Source organism: Erythrolamprus reginae, chromosome 4, assembly GCF_031021105.1.
Source record: "Erythrolamprus reginae isolate rEryReg1 chromosome 4, rEryReg1.hap1, whole genome shotgun sequence".
NCBI classification, from domain to species: domain Eukaryota; kingdom Metazoa; phylum Chordata; class Lepidosauria; order Squamata; family Dipsadidae; genus Erythrolamprus; species Erythrolamprus reginae.
Window position 1 is genome coordinate 76,406,275 of NC_091953.1, and position 6,000 is coordinate 76,412,274.

Genomic DNA, 6,000 nt, shown 5'->3' on the forward strand with positions numbered 1-6,000 from the left:
AAGGAAAAAAAGGTTCGCCATCACTGATTTAGTCAATCCTTGGGTCACCCATCTGACTGCACAAACATCTTATATATATATATTACTTGCTTGTGCCTTGGTACCCTCATTTTTTTCTCTTATTATTTTCTCTAACTCTATCTCCTCCCTTCTTTATTCTCCCTTTCATTCAGATATTTGCATATTGCATTTATTTGTAGCCATCTTCCCTTACCCAACAACCATTCTATACAATTTCTTCAAGGGACCTATTAATTTATCTAGATCGCTCTTATTCCACCTTATAAAAATCAATTCTCTATTCTTCATCTCATTCATCTCTTTTTCAAAATTCACCCATTTATTTTCAAATAATTGCAACTTCATTAATCTTTCAATTTGAAATGCATCTCTATACAACTCCAAACAGGGATTTCCTCATCCTCACTCCCTGAAATTTGATGCCTTGGCAATACCTAAAACAGGTACATGATCTTGGAAACTATCATCATTTTAATGCTCTTATTTTGGCCATTCTCTTTAACTTTTTCTCTTTCCTCATCTGTTTTAACATTTTCCTCAATATTTGTCTATAATTAACTTCCTCAATTTTCGCTGGATTACTCAATAACCAAATTCCCAAGTATTTAATTTTCTTTAGTCCTAACTTGAACCCTGATTCCTTCCTAATTTCTATCTGCTCTCGGATCTGTATTTAAACACATAATCTCTGATTTTTCCATATTGACCGATAACCCTGATTCCTGTTTAAACTTGCACTTATACATGCCCTTACAGACCTCTTAGAAAAGGGGAGAGGTCTATTGTAGGTAATGTAAGGTTGAAGATTTTGGGATTGGTGGAAGTGTAGCTGTACATTTTCTAAACATAGTAATTGAAGTCTGGAGGAGTAAGGTAATTTGTTGTGTGAGGAGGAGTGGAGGGCTCTTCTTGTGAAGTAGTTCTGGACTCTTTCAATTGTATTAATGTCTGTTATGCAGTGTGGATTCCATACAGGTGAGCTGTATTCAGGAATTGGTCTGACAAATGTTTTGTATGCTCTGGTTAGTAGATCGGTGCTTCTAGAGAAGAAGCTGCGTAGAATTAAGTTTGTGACTCTTAGTGCTTTTTTGGCAATGCTGTTGCAGTGGGCTCTGGCACTTAGGTCATTGGAAATGTGTACTCCAAGATCTTTGACTGAGTCTTCTGCGAGTTCATTTTGTCCAAGTGCGTATTTAGCATTCAGATTCTTTTTACCAATGTGTAGGACAGAGCATTTGTTGGATGAGATTTTCAGCTGCCAGTCGTTAGACCATTCAGCTACATGGTCAATGTCCTTTTGAAGGGTAGAAATATTATCGGAGGTATTAAATAGCTTAACATCATCAGCAAAGAGAACACAGTTGCTTGTAATATTATCACAGAGATCGTTTATGTAGAGTATAAAGAGAGGAGGTCCTAGGACACTGCCTTGGGGAACACCACTGTTAACTGGAGCAGGATTAGATATGGCATTACCTATTTTGACCACCTGTTGTCTGTTTGACAGGAATGCTGATATCCAATTGTGCAGTGGTCCTGAGATGCCATAGGATTTTAGTTTCATAAGAAGTTTGTCATGAACTACTGAATCAAAGGCTTTGCAAAAGTCTATGTAGATTGCATCAATTGAGTTACCCTGGTCAATTTGGGTAGCCCATATGTTTTTGCAGTGTAAAAGTTGCAGGTTGCAGGATAATTTTTTTCTGAAACCAAATTGTTTGTTGGTTTGTTGTTGTTTCAAGGTGGAATGCAATGGATTGGTTAATGATGTATTCCATGACTTTGCAAGTGACTCAGATCAAGGAGATTGGTCTATAATTTTCAACATTGCTAGAATCACCCTTTTTGAAAATAGGAATGACCATGGATAGAGACCAGAGTTTAGGTAGGGAGCTAGTTGTACAAGATATTTTGAAAATTATGCTTAGAGGTTTTTAATTTTATGCTTAGAGGTTTTTAATTTTAATTCTCTGTATTCTTTGTCCATTCACTCTTACATATGCTTCATTCCCTTTATAAATCTCTTTTTTAGTTCAACAAAACTGGTCCCCCATATTTAATTGCTTTCATAATTTATATAAATAACTTTATAGACATCTAATTTCAAAATTCCCAATTTCCTTTTAGTAACAGTAGCATGGTGCATCACATTTATTACATTTCTGATTGGTTCACTTATCTTCCTACCTTTCATGAACCCATATTGATCCCCTTCAATTATTTTTGGTAAGACATTTTCAAGTCTGTTTGCCAATATCTTCATAAATATTTTATAATTTTGATTTGCCAAACTGATAGGACGGTAGAACCCAGGCTCTCTTAAATCTCAATCAGTCTTTGGGATGGTAACAATCTCTGAGATCTTCCATGTCTGCAGAATATCATGAGTTTGCAATATATTATTAAACAATTTCCTCAAATGCGGCAACAATTCATTCATATAGGTTTTATAAAATTCTCCTGTAAACCCATCCAGGCCTGGTGCTTTGGCTTGTCTTAACCCAATGTCATCTTGTTTAATTTCTGCATTCAATATTTATTTTTCTTCTTCACTTACTATTTTCCCAACATTATATTTACCTGCTCCTCTTTATACAAATCCTCACAATATTTTCTCATTACCTTTCTCTAGCTGCTGTTTACCATATCTAACCACCCCACTAGGGTCTCTCAATGCTAATATACATTATTTTTCTTTCCTCTTCTTCAAATATCTTGCCATTTGTTGCACTGATTTTGTCCCCCAACTCATTATTTTTTGTCGCATTGTCATTCTCATTTTATTCCATTGGATCTCATCAAACAATTTGAATTGTTTCCTTTTCAACTTGAATAGGATATGCTCTTAATTAATCTCAAATGCTCTTGTATCAAATCTATTTCCCTTATTTTACTCTCCCTTTGTCTACCCCACCTCTTTCTTATATCTCTACCCCACCTCTTTCGTATATCTACTTCCATACATATGCAATGTCCCATCATATAAGCCTTATATTCATCCCAAACAATTGATTGTTGAATATCGCTCACGTCATTAATTCTAAAATATTCACATAATTCTGTCTGCAGTTTATCTTTATCTTGTTTGTTAGAAGTTACCATTGCATTCTATCTCCAAATTCTTTGATTACATTCCTGACCTATTTCCAGCTCTGCCAATAGTGGGGCATGATATGACAACCATATACTTATCTTCTTTTTTAACTTGTATGTTGCCCACCCTATTCATTAATATATAATCAATGCAACTAAATGTATGATATCTTGCTGAATAATAAGTACCTCTATTTGGAATGTCTGCATGGAGATTCACCATATTAAGTCTATTTATATAACATCATGCTATTTCCAATCCCATTTGTTAATTGCATATTGAAATCTCCTGCCAAAAATGTTGTGCCCTCCATAAAGTTATCCAACTTCCTCTTTGTATTTATTATACCTTGTTTTGTTTTCACATTTGGGGCATAAATTGCTGCCAGTGTTAATTTCTTTTGATTTATTTTCCCTTTAACGAACAACCACCTTCCTTCTCTATCTTTCTGAACTCCAACCTCCTCAAATAAAATCCTCTGATGAATAAGAATCGCAGTGCGTCTACTTTGCGTTCATATATATTCATATACCCATTTCCATTTTTTATCATTAACCAATTTATCCCTTCCTCCTCGTCTTTTATGAGTTTCTGTCAAAATCATATTATCCACTTTGTTTTGCTTAGTCATCTTTAATATTCTATAACATTTCAAGTCTGATCCCAAACCATTCACATTTAAAACCATTATCATACAATCACTCATAATATACAAAAATAACTCTTTTTCCCTCTTGTTTTGCTCTTGGTTTACTTATTTTCTCCTTCCTCACCCCAATAAACCCCCAAAATGCCTTCCCACATGCTCCCCCTCCCTAAGAGAGGGGAAGGATAAGATCTCCCCTTGTCTAATCATGAGGCACCTCTCCTGATTATGTTCCTACATCACTGAGCTCCGCTTACAACCACTTTTTAAATATATTTTGGAAAATTTTCCCCTCCTTTATTTTACCATTGAATAATACCATCTTTTACTTTTTACCCATCTCTCCCCCAAAGAAAATAAAGTTGACAATGATTTCCAAAAGCATCTCCAAAAAGAGGAGACAGAGTCAATTTCAACTCTTCACTTCTTTGCTCTCCTCTTGGGCTCCACTCTTGGTCTTCTCTTCTGCTCCTTTCTGATAGCCTCCACCTGCACCAGCAACTCCTTCAACTGCTCTTCCCTTTGTCTTTCCTCCTCAGCTGAAGTACCATGACTGCTGAAATAATCTTCTCCTCCTTCTGCTCCTTGTGGCTCTCCAGCTGCTCCTCTTTCTCTGGACTCAATACCCAGTTGTTGCAATAGCACTTTCCCCTCCTCCAATGAACATGCCTTAAACATCTGACCAACTGAGGAGCCGGACGGTTGGTGTGGAGCCGAGCTCCGTCAAACACTGCTGCTCTATAGGTATTCAATCAGTCCCGAGGACCACAGACCTTGCGAAAAAAGTTCTGAAGGATGGAGGATGCCGTTAGTCTGATTTTTGGAGCGGCAGCCCCATCGACGAAACGGATTATCCCCCGGGAAGATCGAGTGCCTGTAAATTAGGAGCATCATGGCGGCCTAGGGTGTTTCCAGTTGGAGAATGATGAAACATCAAATAGCGAGGGCGACTGAGACGGTGGAGTTGACCTTAAACATACCGGAATTTGATGAACTTCGAGAGCAAATAGTGAGTCTACCCTCAGGAACTGTGCTGTTTCCTAATTTAATTTGTGAACTGTAAAGATCAAAGAAGGAAGGAGGAGGGAGATGCCATCTTTTCCCCCACCTCCGTTTGCGGCGAGCTATAACCAAAGACGAACTAAACGTTTCGAGAAAGCTTTAAAATTTCTATAACTTTCACCAAGAAGACCTGATGCTCCCCGAGGACAGTTAAAAGCCACAAAATGTTGTGGTTAGCTCTGGCCCAGCTCCTGCCCCAAGGACTGTGGATGTGGGGGAGACATCCACATGCTGCAGGCCTGTTTTGCTCCCGGTGGAATCTCCTGATGAAGGTTCCTCTGACCAAGAAGACATGAGTGACAGGGAGGAGGAGAGTGTGGCAGACAGCTCAGAAGGAGATCAATTATCTAGCTCCTCCTTGGATTCAGAACAAGAGTTAAGGATACAGCCACGCATGCGGAGAGTGATGCATAGGCAACAACAACTGAGAGATTATTATCAACGAAAATGAGGCCACCTGTGGTTGGGTGGGGCTGTGGTAATTAGTGAGGCTGCTATAAATAGCAGCCTGTAGGTTTGGCCATTGTGGAGGATTATCTGATCGTTGTGTTTCATGACTGCTTTTTTTTCTTTTTTCTTTTTTATTAATTTTTCTTAAAATAAACAGACACACATACAAACATTAAACATAAAGTGGGGGTGCATTTCCCCCGCTTCTCTTGAAAGTATAGATTCAAATACAGAAAAAGAATACATAATTGAATATATATTGAATATTAAAAAGTCTAGTAAATTTGGGTTAGAATTTTCAAAATCTTAAGTACTATGCATATATAAACTAAAGTTCTTAATATGTTGCTTATACATAAACTAATATACCATAATCATCAAACAATATATTTAATCTAATTTTAACTACTATACGTGTATAAACCAAAATTCTTTATATATTGCTTATACATAAACTAATATACCATAATCATCAAACAATACATTTAAACTAATTTTAACTACTATACGTATATAAACCAAAATTCTTAATACGTTTCTTGTACATAAACTACTATACCATAATCATCAAAAATTACATTTAAACTAATATTAACATTGTTATCACCTAGGTAAAAGCAAATACAAAAGATTAACTAAAAATAAATTTGTATGTCTTATTTTTTCTTGTCTATCCATTTATAAACATTGTTCCATGTTTCATAGAATTTAGTATCTTCTTGATCAT